Here is a 21,072-nt window from a genome sequence, read left to right as displayed (position 1 = left end):
AATTGTTTAGTAGCTGAGAAACAAAGTAAAATTTAAAAGAAGAAGGTTGGAAATATATTCATTAAAATGTAATACCTAATTCTTATTGAGGCATATTATGGGACATAATATACAAATTTTACGAATGGAGGGACTAATAAGGAATTTAAGAATGGGTCATTTAATATAATAATATCTCAAAATAACCTATGGACCATTTTATGTCCCTTAATAGATATTTTAATTAAAAAATTAAGGACAATTGCTTATCTTACTGTAATTATTTAATAGTTTTTAGAAAATTCTAGTCAATTAAATGAAAAAGAAAATATCAATATTTGAAATTTTGTTGGAAGCCTAAGACTTATAAACACAGCAATATAATAACAAAACTCTAGTAAGATATATATTTATAAGATAGAAGTCTAAAGAATAATAAATGTTTAAGTAATAGATTTTGGAAAACATAAGATGAAATCATTTCATTGAAAATGATGCAAAAACACCAAATTATTTTAAAATGTGTCTGTTACATGAAGAAAGCAAAGCAATTTACTAAATTTTTAAACATAGAGTTGAGAAGAAAGGAGTGATATGTCATGGTCCTAAGGCAATTAACACTTAGAAAGATGTTAATTACAGAAGACTAATGTATGTATGGAATATGTCAGAAAAACTTTTATTTTTTTAAATAGAATATAGGAAAGGAGAAAAAAATAGGATATTATCAGGTGTGCAGAAGGGCGACCCTAATTCAAAGAACAAGCTGAAGAATCCATGTAAAAGGACAATTTTTTAGCAGATATCTTGAATGGAAACAAACGCATTCTTAATTTAATCCTCTTCAACTCACTTACCTTAAAATAAAATTGTAGTAAGCATCAGAAGATAGAAGAAGCCTAAGAATATATAGCAAATGAAAGAAAGGGAATGAGAAAGTAGAGGGACAAGATGAGAAGGGAAATTACAATGGGAGTAATTTAGTAAGCAGAAAGGAAGTGGATAGGGTAGTTTGAAATTCATGAAAATAAGTTGCAGAGACAGGAGTGTTAATGAATCAGGAAATGGCAAGTAAAGATCAGTTCTATGAAATGCAACACTAAAGGGACATCAGTCTGAGAAAAGTTACCAATTTCTTCTTGAAGTTCTTCTAAAAAATAAAATGAAGGAATCTTTGTAAATAAAAAGGGAAATAAACACAGAATATTGAGATGATTTGAGAATTGCCAATGCAGTGGAAATCATTAGGATGAAAAATAACAGGAAAATGTAAATAAAAATAAACAAAAACTGAAAAATTGGCAAGACAGCATATTTGTCCTAGAAAGGAGGAAAATGAGGAATTTTCTCAAATGACTGAATAAAAGGGAAATGTTAAAGAAGTGTAAGAGAGACCAAATAGAGTTTTATCTAATACATATTTCTTGATTGATGGCTTTAGGTATTTACTTAGTTTTGGACTATATTTAATGAAATAGAATAATTTTCTAACAACAAAACTTTTAACAAATATATTGAAATTTGAAATATAATTCCACAATTATTATGTCTTTAATGATTGAAAAGACTAAAATTATCATGGCAACAAATCAAAAGTATTCTTGAGAAAAATGACAATCCAGCAATGATTAATTACTTTGTACTGATTTGTCATATTGGTAATGTGTCCAGTGATTAATGGTTAAAGCTTCAGACTCACTTAGAAAAGAATATTTCACCACAGATAAAGAGGAGAAATACATAAGAATAGGGTCATTTCATCAAGAATACTCAAGTGTGAATGCACATACAACACAGAATTACAAAGAAAGAAGAAGAAAAAGAAGAAAGAAAAAGAAAGAAAGAAAGAAGGAAGAAAAAGAAAGAAAGAAAAAGAAAGAAAGAAAGAAAGAAAGAAAGAAAGAAAGAAAGAAAGAAAGAAAGAAGAAAGAAAAGAAAGAAGAAAGAAAAGAAAGAAGAAAGGGAGAAAGGATGTTAAAACTGTAAATGGGAAGAATCTATAATTATGACTGAAAATCACATCCAAAGTCCACTCAGCATTTTTTGTACATACCAATCCAAGAAGCTGATTTTAAAATGTATATAGAAAAGCGAAAGAATTGGAATAAAACAAGCTCTAAAAAGAATAATTTAGGTATAAAACAATTGTTTGGGTAAGAACAAAGAAAAATATTGTACAACCCTTCACAAAATAATTTGTCAGTGGTATTATATAGTTACTTTGAGTACATAATTTAAGACTTGGTATAGAGCTATAGTCATCAAGTCAACATGAAACAGAACAGATTACAAAGAAATAGAGTCACATTTAGAGACAATTGCTTTTTATTAAAGGGATCAAGGTAACTCAAAGGAGAAAAATGGCCACTTACATAAATATTCTCAGAATAATTGGACTTCATTTTGTATAAAAATTAATCTCAATCAATATCTAACTTTATATAAATATGAACCAAAAATACTTAAATGTAAAACTAAAATGATAAAATTTCTAGGACAACACTTGAAAAATGCTTTGTGATCTTAAGATATGTAATATTTCTTAGGTAATATACAAAATGTACACTGTATAAAATATGAATTTATCAAAATTAAAAGCAGCTATTCTCAGAAAAAAAAGCATTTTTCACAAATTAACACATATTCATGAGAAAAATTTTTAGAAAACAAGGAATAGAGAAGAAAATTCTCAACTTAATGAAGAGTAGCTAAAAACACCAAAACCCCTACAGTTAACATCTTACATAAAGTTGAAAGGCTGAATGCTTTCCCTCTAAGATCAGGGCCAAGGCAGGAATTTATAATCTACTCTAAACAAGTAAAATATTTAGGTAAAAACACAATATATGCAAGACTTCTATTCAAAAACTACAAAAACACTGATAAAAGTAATTTAAAAAGATCTAAATGGAGACACATGCTATATTTATGTGAAATTACAATTAAAATGTCAATTCTCAAAAAAATAAAATAAAATGTCAATTCTCCCTAGATTAATAAATTTTTAACACAATTCTATGAAAATTTCAGCAAGATTTTTGTAGAGGTTGACAAGATTTCTCTGAAATATACAGTGAAAGATAAAGGAACTTGAATACCTAATACTATTTTGAAGAAAAGAAAGAAGAGTGGGACTATTGAATCTATATGATTTGACATCTTATAACTATAGCAGACTGTGAATTGTCGGTGGGGGGAGAGATATACAGTCAAAGATACAAAAGCAAATCAATGGATAGTGGATACTATTTTCAACAAATAATACTGTATTAACTGGATATTCATTGAACAAAAAAAATTAAAAAATAAAAAGTGAGCCCCTACTTAAACCATATATTTCATACATAAAAAAGAAAAACTCCAAATTATATATAGATTAAAACATCAACCTAAAAGACTTTTAGAAGGTAATATCAGAGAATATTTTCAAAACCTAGAGTTTGAGGGACACCTGGGTGGCTCAGCGGTTTAGCGTCTGCCCTCGGCCCAGGGCATGAACCAGGAGTTCTGGAATCGGTATCAAGTCCCACATCGGGCTCCCTGCATGGAGCCTGCTTCTCCCTCTGTCCATGTCTCTGCCTGTCTCTCTCTGTGTCTCTCATGAATAAATAAATAAAATCTCTAAAGAAAAAAACAAAACTAGAGTTTGATAGCTATTACTTACATAGAACATCTTAATGAATTATCCATAAAAGGAAGATTTTTCTAAATTCTACTGCCTCAAAATGGATTTTTTTCTTTTCAAAAGTCTATGCAAGAGGATGAAAAGACAAAGTACAGATTGGAAAAAAAAAATATTTGCAAACCAAAAATCTGATGTAGGATTCATATCTGGAATAACTTTTATTTTTTAAGATTTTTTATTTATTTATTCATGAGAGAGAGAGAGAGAGAGAGAGAGAGGCAGAAACAGGTAGAGGGAGAGGCAGGCTCCATGCAGGGAACCTGACATGGGACTCTATCCAGGTCTCCAGGATCATGCCCTGGGCTGAAGGCGGCGCTAAACCACTGAACCACCCGGGGTTGCCCCCTAACTTTTTTTTTTAATCCAATTTTACACTCACTTCACAAAATGATTTGTCAGTTATTTACAAACATAAACTTATGGCTTATTTTTTAAAAAAATACCTTGGGATGCCTGGATGGCTCAGTGGTTGAGCATCTGCCTTCAGCTCAGGGTGTGATCCCACAGTCCCAGAATCCAGTCCCACATCGGGCTCCCTGCATGGAGCCTGCTTCTTCCTCTGCCTCTCTCTGTCTCTCTCTGTGTCTCTCAGGAATAAGTAAATAAAATCTTAAAAAAAAAAAAAACACTTATGTGCTAACAACTATAGATTTAAGTATTTACCCAAGATGTGGGGATGGGTAGTTATATTTCCAGAAGTGGAATTGCTAGATAATATAGTTACATTTTTAATCTTCTGAGAAACTTCCATACTATTTTCCATACTGGCTATCCAAATTAATATTCCCACCAACAGTGTGTGAGGTGTCCCTTTTAGCCACATCTTTGTCAACACTTGTTATTTTTAGTCTTTCTAATAACCATTCTAACAAGTGTGAGACAATATCTCATGGTGGTTTAGATTGCATTTCCCTGATTATTAATGATGTAGAGCATCTTTCATTGTACCTATTGATCTCTGTATGTCTTCTTTGGGAAAAAAAAAGTTCATTCACGTATTCTACCAATTTTTTAATCAAATTGTTTGGGGTTTTGTTTTAGCTTTGTTTATTGAGTTGTATGAGTTCTTTATATATTTTTGTTATTAGCCCCTTATTAGATATATGATTTGCAAAGATTTTCTTCCATTCCATTTTGTTGATGATTTCTTTTACTGTGCAGAAGGGTTTTAGCTTGATGTCATCTCATTTTATTTTTGCTTTTGTTGCTTTTTAACAATTTTTAATGCCCTCAATATTTTCTTTATTTCAACCACAATTATTTGTGGAACTTTTGTTAGAAAAGAATTGAAGCATATTTTAAAGCCCACTTTGCTCATGAATGCAGAAAACTAGTAACCCTCGGTTTTTATATTTACTGCATGTGATCTCTATTTTATTCAGTATCTGATGGATGTGAGGATCACTTTCAGATCATGACAACTCTAAAGGCTCACATTTCATAGTTCTCTTGCAGGATCAGGCGAGACAATCCTTTGAAATTACACTATAGTTTAGTTTCTTCATTTTGCTAACCTGCTACCTCTACTTTATTGATTTTCAATGGGAATATTTCCTTAAATAATTTTGAGGGAATATAATTGAAGACAATTGGTACTGGAAAGGATCCAGGAAGTAAACATTAAAGATGAGATTTTTAAATTTTGATCAGCCATTAAATTAGCCAGATGACAGTAGGAAACAGATTTTTTATTGTTAAGAGGAATGATATTCTCCACATAGTGTATACAAATGGTAAAGCTAAATTGGGATGTGAAAGAAGTAAATGGAACTGCATGGATTTATGATACTTTTGGCATTCAAGGGATACAAAGTATGTGAATTATAAGAACTATGAGAGTAAGTGGTTGCGGAAAACACAACTTAGTGTGGAAGAAAATGATAGGTTCAACTAAGCCAATAACCAAAATAAATGTAATAGTCAGAAGATCTTAGATCTGGTGAGAGACAAAAGAGATTATTCATAAATATAGTTATTATTTTGTACTTCTAGAAACTGTGAGAGCATGACTTGGAAAAAGCCTTAGCAAAGTAGTGCCATAGAGAGGGGGAATGGGTAGCATACACGAAGGATGAGTAAAAGAGTGGTTGATAAGGGGATACTCTTCCATAATTGAAGGGTTTAACAATATAATATGGGCACCCAGAGCCAATCTTAAAAATGCTTTGGAGATGGCTACCCAGCAAGTGAAGAATATGAAGGGCTATAGTAAATTAGGTGATTTCTTAGTGTTGAACAAGGAATTAAAAGGCTTACAAGTAGTCATGCTAACAAGAAACTATTAGGGCATGGAAGATTCTTCCTTTACTAAGGAAATAAGAGAAATGTTGTTGGTTTGGTAGGGAAGGTTAATAGTTATCACTGAGAATCTGACACACTATTGTTTATTGCTGGTTGGAGCTAATAGTAACAAATACTGTGGGTACATCTTTCTAGTATCAGTGTGGGTAACATATCTCAGATTGACATCATCTAACTACCAAAAAACAAGGCAAATGTAATTTGTAGGTAATCAACAGTATCCTAATGGCAAGTATAGGAGCATGATCTACAGAGTTATATTAGTATAGCTATAAACAATGGCCTTCTTGGTGTAAGATAGTAAGTCAGCTCAAAAGACCACTGCTTTTTTTACATAATAAAAAAAAATCAAGTGTGGATGAGTATAGTCATCCTATTGGCTGCCTCAAAGGAAAGTCAAAATCTTTCAAGCATCTTCCATCCTAAGCCAGTTCTGACACAAAACACATGAATAAAGAAAAGGTCATTTCCCCCTGGAGAAATCTGCAATGTCAGAGCAAATGTAGCAATTGCTTTAGGCCTTTTCCAAAAGGCACTCTGCCCACTTTACATTGGTAAAATGGGAATTCTAATTTTTTTATAGCTATTAAAGTGACTGAGCTAACCTTGGGCCCTGAATTAGAGTAGAACATAGGAAAAAAATGAATTCCTGGCCCTGGATGTCTATTGTGGATTAAATAGGCACACAGACACACCCAATGTTCCATCTTTTCTTAAAAGTATAATTGAGTTGGAAAGACTTAGAATTTACTGAAGCCTCATATTGGTTCTTTATCTTATGGAGTAAGAGCTATCATTGTAGCAAAGGCAAAGTGAAAGAGCCTGAAGAACCCCACTTGCAACAGCATATATACAAAAATAATCAAAAACAATACTGCATTCTAAGAGGAGTGACAGAAAATATATTAATGCAATTTTCAGACTAAACAGATGCAGAAACTGTGATCTTTCTTATGTTCTAATTTATTCACCACTCTGGCCCTGTGTGGGGAAATAAAGACACAACATAGCAATGTATATTTTAAAAAAATCCCTATATTCACAATTGCAGTTTCAATGCTGTATATGGTATTCTTGGAATACATCAACATAACCTATGGTAAGGTATTTCGTGTGATACTGTTGATCTCATCAAAGCTTTTTATCTTCAAACCTATCGGGAAGGAAGATCAAAAACAGTGTGCATTCTCCTGGGATGGACAACTTTATTCATTTGCGCTCTTGCCACAAGGCTATGTTAATTCTCCATTTTGTCACAATAAAATCTGAGGAGAATTTAATTGTCTAGGCATTTTTTGAGTGTTAATTGAACCATTATATTGATGACATCATGTTATTGCACCTGGAAGATAGGAGGTTAGAAGCATTCTGTATATTCTGGTAAAACAGTATGACAAAGGAAGTAAACCCTACAAAAATTCAAAATTCTGTTGCACTGATAAAATCTATGTTGATTGGGGGATCCCTGGGTGGTTCAGCATTTTAGTTCCTGCCTTTGGCCCAGTGTGTGATCCTGAAGTCCCAGGATTGAGTCCCACATCAGTCCCAACCCTGCATGGTGCCTGCTTCTCCTGTGTCTCTGCCTCTCTGTCTCTGTCTCTGTCTCTGTCTGTCTGTCTCTCTCTCTGTGTCTCTCATGAATAAATAAATTTTAAAAATCTTTTTAAAAAATCTATGTTGATTGGGAGGTCTGAGGCATGGCAGTTGACTTCTTCTAAAATAAGAACAATTACTGCAACACCAATTTTTTGAGACTAAGAAAGGGTGACTGAGATTGGAACACTTTGGGTTTTTTAGGAAGAACAAACCAACTTGAGAATACACTTTTAGTTCATTTATTGATCTACTTTGAAGGGTACCATTTTTTTTTCTTTTATTCTTCTTTCTTTTGTTGTGTTTTTGTTTTTGTTTTGTCTAAGAGAAGGTTCTGCAGCAAGTATAGTCTGCACTACAGTGACACTGCCACTTTGACTATACATTGTAGTAAATATCATACAAAAGAAGGTAACTGTAGTATTATATAGTACACAACAGAGAACCACACATCAAATAACAATGAGACCAGAGTTCTCTGAGCTCTGGCTACTGTCATAGTGGCATATCTGTGATAGGACTTCCCCTAACAAGTCCAGAAGGATTTCTCAGAAGGTGACCTAGATTCTCTTATCTCTATAACTCTCTTACTCTTTCAGCAAATGCTCTCCCTCAGAATGCACTTATGGGTATATCCCTGTGACCAGTTGATGAAGGGAAAAAAAACATAAAACCTGGCCTACTGAGTGTTATATGTGAGTAATGCCTCACTAAATTCCATATCTGAAAACAATTTTACCATATATGTTAACTAATCAGAACTTAAATAAAATCTTAAAAAAAAAAAAAAAAGAAGCACCCCGGGACACCTGGGTGGCTCAGCAGTTAAAGTGCCTGCCTTCAGCGCAGGGTGTGATCCTGGAGACCGGGGATCAAGTGCCATGTCAGGCTCCCTGCATGGAGCCAGCTTCTCCCTCTGCCTGTGTCTCTGCCTCTGTGTGTGTGTGTGTGTTCTCTCATGAATAAATAAATAAAATCTTAAAAAAATTAAAAATAAAAAAAATTTAAAAAGCATCCCAAACCTGGCTACTTTCCCTGTAAGTAAATTTTGCATGTTAGTTCAAGCCAAAACTTGATTGTTTGTATCCTAGAGCTCCATTCAAGGGCAACATCTAAAGACAATGATAAGAAAAAGTGTTCTCACTGCAGAGAACTTTAGTGGCCATTTACATTGTGGAGGGGCCAGTGATCTAAAGGCAATAATCAACGAGCTTTTTGTTCAAGGCTCTGCAAAAAGGTAAGGTTGGAGGCACTTTAGCACTCTTCCTAATGTCTCTTAACTAATGACTGACTGTTTCAAAATTATTTTATAATTCACACAGTTCTCTAGCTTAGCTTTTGGACAGTTCTGAAACTAACAATACAAAAAGGCAATCTAATTGAATGGGATAAAATATTTGCAAATATTTGCAAATATAATCAATAACAGTTTACTATCCAAAATATATAAAGAGTCCACACAACCCAATATCAAAACAAAACAAAATAAAATAAAACAAAAAATAATCCAATTTAAAAACAGGCAGAGGACCTCAATTGATGTTTTTCTGAAAAGACATACAGATAGCCAACAGACACATGAAAAGATGCTCAACATCGATAATCATCAGGGAAATGAAAAACAAACCAGAATGAAGTATTACTTTTCACCTGTCAGAATGGCTAGTATCAAAAAGACAGAAAATAGCAGGTGTTGGCAAGCATGTGGCAAAAGGGATCCTTGTGCAGTGTTGGAAATGCAAAATGGTACAACCTTTATAGGAAACAGTATGGAGATTTCTCAAAAGATTAAAGATAGAACCTACTCTATGACCCAGCAATCAAACTTCTGGGTATTTTTCTGAAGAAAACAGAAACATGAAGTTGAAAAGATATATGCACTCCTATGATTATTGCAGCATTATTTACAATAACCACAAAAAGAAAGCAGCACAAATATTCATTGATAGATGCATGAGTTAAGATGTGGAATATATGTACAATGAGATATTCATTATTCAGCTACTAAAAACAAAGAAGTCTTCTCATTTGCAACGACATGGTAGACCTAGAGGGTTTTGTGTTAAGTGATATAAGTCAGAGAAAGGCAAATACCATATGATTTCACTTATACATGAAATCTAAAAATAAAGGAACAACAAAACAAAGCACACAGAGATATGAAGAACAATCTGGTGTTTGCCAGAGCAGAGGGAGATAGGGATATGAGCAAAATAAGGAAAGGAGATCAAAAAGCACAAACTTGGGATCCCTGGGTGGCGCAGTGGTTTAGCGCCTGCCTTTGGCTCAGGGCGCGATCCTGGAGACCTGGGATCGAATCCCACGTCGGGCTCCCAGTGCATGGAGCCTGCTTCTCCCTCTGCCTGTGTCTCTGCCTCTCTCTCTCTCTCTCTGTGACTATCATAAATAAATAAAAATTAAAAATAAAAAAAAAAAAGCACAAACTTACAGTTATAAAATAAAGATGAGTGGGGATGCAATGTACAGCATAAGGAATGTAGCTAATAACATTGTAACTATTTTGTAAAGTGACATATAGAGAGTTGATTTATCATGGTGATCACTTTGTAATGATGTATATAAATGTTAAATCACTTTATGGCACATCTAAAACTAATATAACAGGGCACCTGGTGGCTGAGTGATTGAGCATCTGTCTTTGGCTCAGGTCATGATCCCAGGGTCTGGGGATTGAATTATGCATCAGGCTCCCTATGGGGAGCATGCTTCTCCCACTGCCTAATCTCTGCCTTTCTCTCTGTGACTCTCATGAATAAATAGATAAAATCTCAAGAAAACAAAATAAAACCAATATAATATTATATCTCAATTTCATAAAAAATAAACACTAAATATAAAAATAGAGAATATTTAGAAGAGAAATAACCAAACAGATGTCAAAACAGAAATCAAGCCCAGAAGCAAATTTGACTATATATGAAAAAATCACATAGCACAGTGCCTTTGAATAACAGTGAAGCAAGAATAGTGATTCAATAAATGGTGCATAACAGAAAAATATATAAGCAAAAGTTTAAAATGTTTAGAAGAAAAACAAAACAGAAGCTCTAGACTTAAAAAGATAATGCAAAGTACAAATAGCAAAAAAACCTAAACAGAGAATATTAATAAAATAGCCTACTTTTCTATTATAAACTACTGGAGATAAGACATGAGGATCACAGAGTTAAGATGTTTGCAACATATGATATTAGAAATATATATGTAAATATATAAACATATACAGATATCAGGACAAACAACACAAACATACATATATGGTAACAATTCTAAAACTCAAAAAGGAAAACAGACAAAATGGTCTGAAGTTCTGAATAAACAAGAAAAAGAGAAATTTAGATAGATAATAATTTAAATATGTGTCAAGCTTCACTAGTAACAAGACTGAAAATTAAAACTAAAGTGAGGCAATATTTTACACTTATAAAACTGACAAAGCTTAATGTCTGTAAACATTAAGACACAATTTAGCAAAACGTACTAAAATTTAACATGTGCATAAATACACATACATTAAATACAAAAATCAGTCTTCAATTTATACGTGCTAGCATAACTCTCATACAGTATAAATGGGGAAATGTACTATTATAGTATAAATGACATTGTTTTAAACTTAAAAAAAACATTGTTTGGACCAAGATGGTGAAGTAGGAAGATCCTGAGCTCACTTCCTCCCATAGACACACCAAAACTTCAACTACACATAGAACTACTCTTTGAAAACAATCTAGAGACTAGCAGAACAGCTCAACCACAGACAAAGTCATAAAGAAAAAGCCACATTGAAACAGGTAGTAGGGGCAGAGAAGCAGTCAAGTTAGGACTCAAAGCCCATAAGGCAGTAAGCCACAAATAGGAGGGATATCACAAGTGTAAGGGTCCTTCTTGAAGAGCTAAAGCTTCAAATCCCACATCAGGCACCCACACCCTGGGGACCTGTACCAGGTAGATAAGCACTCATTATGTCTGGTTTTGAAAATCAGTGGCACTTAATTCCAGGAGAGATGGCAGAGTAAGAGAAACTGAAACTTCACTCTCACAGTTGATGCACAAACTCACTTTATTGAGACCCAGAACAAAGGCAGCAGTCTGAACAACACCAGGGCCATATATGGAAATTTATTGACTTATTTTAGGGCAAGTGCAGAGGTGGGGGGGGGGGTGGAGATCTAGGACTGGAAGTGCTAGAGGGTGTTTTTTTTTTTTTTAAACTTTCCTCCACCTATCTGATCCTGCACTGGTGAGGTCCATTTTTATTACTCTCCATCTACCTTGCTAACAGTGCTTACCCCAGTCTGGTGTTCCTCTACAGACCCACCCAGGCCAATCTGCCTGTTCTAGCAGGCAACCTGCAAAAGTGATTCCCACCATGCCACACCAGTAAAAACTGGTATACCTCCAAAGTGGCCCCCACCAAGGGGAACCACTCCAACTGCCAGTGTACCTACAATAGTCAGTCACGTCACACAGCCAGTCACTTCAGAGCCTGGCTCTACCCACCAGGACATTCACAACAGTCACTGCAAACCCACAACAGGGAGACAGATGCAGCCCACAAAGTGTATACTCCTGACCAGCCTGGTCCTGATGACCAGGGTAACTGCACTTCTGGGCTTCACAGGATACCTTTTACATAAAGCCATTCCTTCAATGACTGGGAGACATGCTTGATCTACCTAATACATAGAAACAGAGAGTCAGGCAAAATGCAGAGAGGGAGAAATATGTTCCAAAAGAAAGAACAAGACAAACAACAACAACAACAAACTCAGAAAAAGAACAAAATGGAGATAAGCAATCTACCTGATAAAGAGCTCAGAGTAATGATCTTAAAGATGCTCACTAAATTTAAGAGAAGAATGGCTGAACACATCCATTTAGAAGTTCAAAAAACAGAGAGAAAATGTAAGAAAGAACCTAGAAGAGCTAACAAATACAGTAACTGACATAAAAAATACACAAGAGGGAATCAACAACAGGTTAGATAATACAAAAGAGCAGGTCATTGATATGGAAGACAGAGTAGTAGAAATCACACAAACTGAACAGCGAAAGGGAAAATAAAAGAATTAAAAAATGAGGACAGGTTCAAGGACCTCTAGGACAACATCAAGCATAAAATTATTTGTAGTATAGGGGTCTCAAAAGGAAAAAAGAGAAAGAAAGGGGTATCAAATGTATTCAAATAAATAATAGAAAAATTTTCTAACCTGTAGAAACAAGTTGGGCAACTTAGAAGAAATGGATATATTCCTAGAAACATACAATATTCCAATATCAAATCATAAAGATCATGAAGAAATGAAAAATCTGAGCATACTGATTACTAACAATGAAACTGAGACAGTAGGCAGAAACTCCCAACAAACAAAATCCCGAGACCAGATGACATCACAGGTGGATTTTACCCAGGGTATAAAGAATATATAAACTTATCAAACTATTCCAAAAAATTAGAGAAGAAGATATGCTCCCAAAGTCCTTCTACAAAGCTAGTATTACCCTGATTTCAAAACCAGACAAACACACCACCAAAATAAATCGAAACAAAGCAAAACAAAATAGTACAGGTGAATGTCCCTGATGAACATAGATACAAAAAAAAAAACAACAAAACACTGGTGAGCCAAATTCAACAATACATTAAAAGGATCATACACCATGATCAAGTAGGAGTTATTCCAGGGATATAAGGTTGTTTCAATGTTTGCAAATCAAGCAGTGTGATACACCACTTTAATGGAATGAAATTATCTGAATTATCTGATTATCTGAATAGATGCAGAAAAAGCATTTGACAAAATTCAACATTCATTTATAATAAAAACTGTCAACAAAGTGGGCATAAAAGTGAACATACCTCAATATAACAAAGACCATATATGACAAACCCAGGGCATATCATACTCCATAGTGAAAAACTAAAAGCTTTATCTCTAAGAAGAAGAACAAGAAAAATACATCCACTCTTGCCACTTTTATTCAACAATATACTGGAAGTTCAAGCTGCAGTAATCAGACAAGACAAATAAAGGTATCCAATTTGGTGAAGAAGTAAAATTGCCACTATTTGCAAAACACATGATACTCTATATAGAAAACCATTAAGACTACACAATAAAACTATTAAAATAAAGGAATTCAGAAGTGTTGCAAGATACAAAATAATATGCAGAAATCTGTTCTGTTCGTATATAATAATGAACTATCGACAAGGAAAATTAAGAAAATAAACCAAATTTCAATTGTACCACAAAGAATAAAATACCTAGGAATAAATTTAACCAAGAAAGTAAAAGACTTATACTCTGAAAACTATAAGGCACTGATAAAACAAAAATTGATGATGACATAAATAAGTGGAAAGATATACCATTTTAATGAATTGAAAGAATTAATATTTTTATCCTGTTCATACTACCCAAAGGAATCGAGATTCAATCCAATCTCTATCAAAATTCAATGGCATTTTTTCACAGAACTAAAACAAATAATACTAAAATTTAGACAGAACCACAAAAGACCCTAAATAGCCAAAGCAATCTTGAGAAAGAAAAAAGCTTGAGTTGTCATGCTCAATCATTTCAAACTATACTATTAAGCTATAGTAATCAAGAGCATATGATATTTCCACATAAGCACACACAGATATCAATGAAATAGAATTGAAAGCCCAGAAATAAATTCATGTTTATATAATCAATTAATCTATGACAAAAGAGGTAAAAATATATAATATGGAAAAGACAGTCTGTTCAATAAATGGTGTTGGGAAAACCAGACAGCTACATACAAAAGAATGAAACTAGACCACTTTCTTACTCCATATACAAAAAACCCACACCTCAAAATGGATTAAGTGCCTAAGTGTAAAACCTGAAATCATAAAACTCTTAAAACATAAGCAGTAAACTCTTCAACCTCAGTCTTAGCAATATATATATATATATATATATATATATTTGGAACTGTCTCCTTAAGCAAGGTCAACAAAAACAAAAATATACAGCTAGGGCTATATCAAACTATAAAACTTTTGCACAGAGAAGATAACTATCAACAAAATAAAATGACAACTCACTAAATGGAAGGATATTTGAACATGAAATGTATGGGGTTAATATCCAAAATATATGAAGAACTCACATAACACAATACCAAAAAAAAACAAAAAAAAAACCCTCAAACAATTCAATTTAAAGATGAGCAGAGGACCTGAATGAACTGTCATTTTTCCAAAAATGATATGCGGATGGCCAACAGACACATGAAAAGATGCTCAGCATCACTAATCATTAGGGAAATGCAAATCAAAACCACAATGAGATCACTTCACACCTGTCAGAATGTCTAGTATCAAAAACACAAGACATTATAAGTGTTGGTGAGGATGTGGAAAAAAGGGACCCCTTGCGGCCTTTGGGTAGGAATGTTAATTGATACAGCTCCTATAAAAACAGTATGGCAGATTCTCAAAAAATTAAAAGTAGAGGTACCATATGATCCAGCAGTTTCACTTTGGTATTTTTCCAAAGAAAACAATATATTAATTTGAAAGATTTATGCATTCCTATGTTCACTGCAGTATTACTTGTAAGAGCTAAAATATGAAAGCAACCTAAGTGTTCAATGATAGATGAATGGATACAGTAGATATGGTATCTTTATATATAATGGAATATTACTCAGCCATTAAAAATAAAGAATTATTGCATTTGTAACAACATGGATGTACCTAGAGGATATTATACTAAGTAAAATTTGTCAGGCAGGAAAAGAAAAATACTGCATGATTTTACTTATATGTAGGATCTAAAAAGCAAAACAAATGAATAGGCAATACAGGGACCAATTCATAAATACAGAGAACAAACTGGTGATTGCCAAAAAGGAAGGAGATATGTCTCTATGGGTGAGACATATGCCGGGCACTGAAAGGTACAAATTCTCAATTGTAATATCAATAACTCACAGGGATGTAAAGTACAGCTTAGGGAATATGATCAGTAATATAATAAATTTATGGTGACAGATGGTAATTTATGATGATCATTTTATAATGTATATAAATGTACAAATATAATGTATATAAATTACTATGCTGTAATTGACACTAATATAATACTGCATGTCTACTGTACCTCAATAAAAAATAAACAAAAATGAAAAGAGAAATGAGGTAAATGTTGAAAAAAATAGTTAAATAAGTCATACCAATATAAAGTGGAACACTATTTATCAACACAAACAATCGACATCTTATAAAGTTATCTGATTTACTCAACAATGATATATTTTTAAATATTGCAGGAAAATTCTTATGAAATGATAATATACAATATTTAGAATATGCAAAACAATAGCATATATTAATAGGAATTACTTTTTATGTAGTTAAACAAAAACATTTAATATGAAGGTGGAGGTGGAAGGGAAATACACAGGAAAGATACATGGGGGATTCAAATATAAAAAGTCTCATATTTTTACTTGAGTAATGTGTATAACATTAATTACAATATTCTTGAACTTTGTGTATTTGAATTTTCCATGAATTTAAAATAAATATAATGTAGAGTGATGATGAAAATAATTCAAATACTTTCATATGTATACAATTTATAAGCATAGAATTGAGATATTAACTGTTATACTATAATTAATCGGTATGTGTTGCAATTGGTGTACCATTTACTTCTGAATTATACTTATAAGACATGAAAATCTACTCAGATTCTTTGTGGGGAAGAGTAAGATAATTTTTTAAAAATATTTAAATAAAAGAAGACAGCATGCTACACCAAAGAGAAATTTAAAGGTAAATGATACATTCTGCTATGTCATAGTTCTAGAAATGAAAAGTACATAATGTTAAAATGTAATAAACACAGTAAAAACAATATAAGACAATAACACATAAGACTAAATGGCCACAAGTACACCATAGATAGTCATTAAAAATTTGCCTAGATATCTAACTTTTTGCTCTGAAATAACAATGTAAATTACTAAAGAATATTAAAGTGGGAAAATTCCTGCAGATGCTTTTCACAATGTACAATTAATTAGTTAATTAATTAATTATAGCATTTATTTACTTATGAGATGAGAGAGAGCAAGTGCAAGTGAGGAGGAGGGGCAAAGGGAGCAAGAGAGGGAGCAGCAAACTCCCCGCTGAGTAGGGAGCCTGATGCAGGGTTCCATCCGAGGACCCTAAGGAAATGACCTGAGCTGAAGGCAGTGCTTAAAGGACTGAGCCCCCATAATGTACAGTTTAAGGATTTCTGGTGGACTGTGAATATTGAAGAAAGTCACCAAGAGTTAACTACCACTATCCCTTCACCAAAAACAATATTGAATCATGGAAATTTAATAAAATAACCCTGAAAAAGCCCTATGCTAATCCCCAATTTGGAAGAGCTCAGGGTCTAACTTGTAAAGCTTATGTAAAGAAGTACACTTGGAAACTCTTCCTTTACCCTGGTCACCTTCTTGGCCAGTTGCCCCTGGAATAGCACCACATATGCACAGTACTAGCCAACAGAGGGGACATCAGCCAGTCAGCATCTATTTGGCTTTGTATAACTTCTCTCCCCATGAAGTGGCCAGCTCTGCCAAAAAGGCTGGGCATGTCCAAACTCCGTACCTGGTTTTCAGCAAGGAAAAATGGAAAGATGATGCAATACTTCTGTATTCGCAGGCTTTTAGCTGTTGTAAAGTAAATACACATCAAAAAGCCTATTGGGACTTTACATCTTAGCATAAAATAATCTGAGTATTAAAGTAGCCAGAGGAACCAAGGCAAATCTACCCAAGTAGTTTTTGTGAAAACAACTTACCTAGAGAAATGAAGAGATAACTCACTTAGGAAAAAAAAAATCTTTGGTTAGAATATCTTATCAATTTACCTACTTTATGTTTCATATATTCACATATGTACAGATATACACATAATATATATATATAATTATTATTATAGTTTTACTCATATTTGTTAAATAACTAATTATCCCTGACATAATTACAGTTATAGTTTTATAATATACAATGAAACATGAAATTATTCCAACATGAATATAATGCACTTCATAGCACTCCTTCCAAAATCAGCAATGAACATATAAAATAAATAACAGTTCTGAAGAAGGAAAAAAAAAATCTATTAATGAATCAGTTATTTGGGGCATTCCTAGAAAACAGGGATTAGATTTCAATAAAAGGTATAGAGTCAAGGGTACCATATTTTAAATTTCTATAATGGTAAGAGTAGGGTTTTTTCTTCAGTGGAACTCATGTAAATCTTCATGTTAGATTTTGTTTTCTTTTGTGTTATTTTTAAATACAAAAAGCTGACATGGACCCAAGGCACTTATAATAATTATCATTATTAAATAATTTCCTAATAAACATATGTTTTGATTATCCCTTCTACCAAAGAATATATAACATATACAACAGCCGTTAGAAATGATATACTACTTAATAAAAGCAGTATACTTTTTCTTAAAATTTTCTTAAAAAGTAAACACTGTCCATTAGTGATGTTGCCAAAAGAAAAATCAACAAAGAGCTTCTGTTCCCCTAATTTCCAGAGAAGACTATTATGATTTACACAGACCTTCAAACCAGTCCTACATTTTACCAGAGAGAGGCAGCTGAAGAAAGAGACCTACAAAACTGCAGAGGAAACTTACCTCTCTACCTCAGTGGCCCTCAACCTTGGCTATACCTTGGAGTCAAATTGAAGAATTTTTAAATTACTGAATTCTGAAGGTTATGATTTACCTTGTGCTACATGCAGGTGGGGTATTGCTTTTCTTTTCCTCTTTTTCTTTTCTTTCTTTCTTTCTTTCTTTCTTTCTTTCTTTCTTTCTTTCTTTCTTTCTTTTTTTTTTTTCACTCCAAGTGGATCTAATACATAGTCAACTTTTTGGTGAACGTTGATCTACTATCCATGTACTTATTAGAATCATTTCAGAGTAACAGAAATGCAAACAATATAACATGTACTGTTTTAAAAAGATCAGGATATTATTAAGCAGAGCTGGGTTTGGTTAATTTAGTGACTCAAAGGTGTCTTCAAATACTGCCAGCTTTTCCCCTTTGCCATCCTCCATAATCCTGACTTCTTCCTCTATGGCCAAGGACAGCTAGAATGGCTACATTATTACACATTGATGCTCAGAGATAGAAAATGCTTTTTAGCTGATTTCATTTGTTTTTGTAAGGGTGACAAAATGTTATCCAAAAGTTAGAAATGGGTCATTGTTTACTTCTGATCTTACCACTAACAAGAGGAATATACTCATTACAATCACACTGCACCTAACAGTATTTACTCAAGGCCTTTGGAACAAAGGTAAACACAAGAACAAGTGCTCTCACATTGCAAACTGTTTTTAAAACTCCTAACGTTTATGAGTTTTTTTCAAACTTTTACAGTTATCTCTTCTACATCATAAACTTTCTCTTAATGATTCACATTCAAGGGCTTTTAAGAAGCATTATGTATAGTTTTGAAAATCAGAATTCCTTTTGCTGTTGAAAAGCCTACAGACTTCATTTCAGAAAAAGTATAACGGATTCTAGTTATTCACAGAATTTAACTGATGGAGTCTGAAATCCCAAGGCATAAATACCACTTGATTACTGGTATTTGCTTCCCCCAATTTGTAACAAATGCAATAGTCATTCAGCATGCTGTGAGCAACTATCATGATTTGGAGAGAGATATGGAAAAATTATATTAATGTGGCATGAAAATTGTTTAGTTAAAAGGGTTAGTGAAAAATGGCTTTGTTGTACACATATATCAATAACTATTTCTGTTACTGATCTTTTATTTATATAAAATTAAAATTGTATACAAAAGAGTCAGAGAGCAGAGTAAAAGGGAGCAAGAGAAGGAGAGATTGTATGTCTATCTTTCAATTACCTCATGGCTGCACTATTGAGAAAGGTTTATTTAGTTGGGTTTTTTTTTTAAGATTTTATTTATTTATTCATGAGAGACAGAGAGAAGCAGAGACATAGGCAGAGAGAGAAGCAGGCTCCTATGGGGAGGACCCTGGGATCACGACCTGAGCCAAAGGCAGACGCTCAACCACGGAGCCACCCAGGCGCTCAGGTTTATATAGTTTAAACTGGTATTTTTACTTCAAATTTTTCCTCATTGATATATTTCACCCTTTTAACCAGTTAGAACCACATTTTAAATAGAAACAGGTGAGGAAAATAATCTTATCATGGATTATTGGGAAATAATTATTTTGGAAAATAATTATTTTGGAAAATAATTATTGTAATATAATTATTTTTCTTTAGGAAAATAATCTTATCATACAATTCTTGTTTAGTCAGAAAATAGCTTTTAAATGTAGTATGTTTGATATTTTGGAATGGATCATTATTGTTATCTGGGGACAGGGTTGCCATTAAATAACATGAATCGCAATAATATAAATGCCCAAAGTGCTACGGCAGTCTTTTATATTCTTAAAGTTACGATAGATAAATTAAACAACTAAATGTCTACATTTCTATCTGCTGCTTTATAAAAGAACATCAGTTCTTTGACACAATGATTAGCAGAATGTAAGCTACAAAAACTATGAGCGATTTTTTACAGAACCGCTCCACCCCTGTTACCATCACTGCAGAAACATTAGGTATGAACCTACAGGTTTTCAAGTTCTTTGGAAGCAGGAGTTCTTAAGATAGCTTCTCTAAGGAAAGTTAATATATCAGGGATTTGGCAGGAGTCTAAGACAAGTCGACAGAACTATGTCCTCAGATTAAACTGGGTTAAGAAGGATCAACCAGACACTGATCCAAATAGATCAAGGGCTCACATCTTCATTTTCAAAGGGCTGTAGTTTAGAGCAATTTGATGTAGTTAAGCACATTAGTTCTTTTTGGTGTTAAACTATTTCACTGAGATCAACAAACACATGATGAAGACAAAAGTAACACAAAACCTGAATTGATATTGAAGCTCCCTGGAATTTTGTGTTCCATGGTTCATATGACACCAAAGTCCCTAACACTTCTTGGTTTTTTCCTCTAGTGTCTCCCTTCTAGTGTTTGTTTTTTTTCCCCGTTTTCCAACTTTTTGGTTCCATGAGGCAGGTCATGCATGACGGTGTTTCAAAACAAAAAGTAGCAGTTTTATATCAATATTTCTTGTTTTAAGGTTATTTATTTATTCATGAGAAATGGACAGAGAGAGGCAGACACAGGCAGAAGTAGAAGCAGTTTCCTCTGCAGGAAGCCTGATATGGGACTCGATTCTAGGACCCTGGGATCACATCCTGAGCCAAAGCCAGATGCTCAGCCGCTGATCCACTGAGGTGTCCCTATATCAATATTTCTTGATTAGCATCCTAACTCTAATATTTACCTCTTATGAATATTAGAAAGGGAGGGAGATACATCCATTCTCTTGAAAGTACAAAAATAAGTGTGATGAAATTTCCTTAAACACGGTTTTT

The sequence above is a fragment of the Canis lupus genome, chromosome 32 (assembly GCF_003254725.2).
Source record: "Canis lupus dingo isolate Sandy chromosome 32, ASM325472v2, whole genome shotgun sequence".
NCBI classification, from domain to species: Eukaryota; Metazoa; Chordata; class Mammalia; order Carnivora; family Canidae; genus Canis; species Canis lupus.
Note: the sequence above shows the minus strand (reverse complement) of the source record.